The sequence below is a fragment of the Chrysochloris asiatica genome, unplaced genomic scaffold (assembly GCF_000296735.1).
Source record: "Chrysochloris asiatica unplaced genomic scaffold, ChrAsi1.0 scaffold00247, whole genome shotgun sequence".
Classification (NCBI taxonomy): domain Eukaryota; kingdom Metazoa; phylum Chordata; class Mammalia; order Afrosoricida; family Chrysochloridae; genus Chrysochloris; species Chrysochloris asiatica.
The window spans coordinates 939912-940792 of record NW_006408765.1 but is presented as its reverse complement, the minus strand read 5'-3'; positions in this window follow the sequence as shown (position 1 = coordinate 940792).

Genomic DNA, 881 nt, shown 5'->3' with positions numbered 1-881 from the left:
GTCTTCCTTATTCACTGTCCAGCCTTTGCATGCATGTGAAGTTATTGAAAATACCATGGCTTGGGTCAGGCACACCTTAGTCCTCAAGCTGACATCTCTGCTCTTCAACACTTTAAAAAGGTCTTGTGCAGCACTACATGCCAGTTATTCCCAATGAAGACATTTTTATCCTTGATCACATAAGTTACAAATCTGTCAAAGAAGCAAGGAATGTAACAACAGTAATATTTTTCAGGTTATTGAAATAAGGATCCATGGTAAAATTCTAGTATTAAATACAGAAGGAAATGTGTGTTTATGTTTGCACTATGTGTATAACGTTGCTCAGTATGAGTTCTGGAGGCAGATAGAATAAAAGGGAAATAATTTTTGGTCTGTATCAGGCCACATTCTACAGCTGACTTTTTAGGATTAAGTTAAGAGTTCTAAACAAATTGTTTTCTATCTCTTGAGCAGAATCTGTCTGAAACGATAAAAGCTTGATCTGAGAGTTAATGGAATAAATCCTTGATAGTGTGATAGGGTTTGGATCTGGAAAAATACATATCAGAAGGAGGTGGCATAACCAACAATAATAGAAGAAATTGTCAATTGTTTTTGATGTAATTGTATTTTCCCAGCCCTTGGGCTTCAGCATTCCTCTCAGAAGATACCTCTGAGATTTCCTTTAGACAAGTGTATCTAGCCCACTATGATGGGAAGCTCCTCAGTAAGCCAAGCTCTTCCTTCCATCACTTTGCCTAGAATCAACATAAGCAAAATCCCTTTAAAACAAAAGATCTGTCAAATTTTTTATTTGTACTAAAATCAAATAATGTATCATATAATGGCTTGATAAAAAAAAGATCAACTAACATACTGCTGCTCTTGCTGTTATGTGC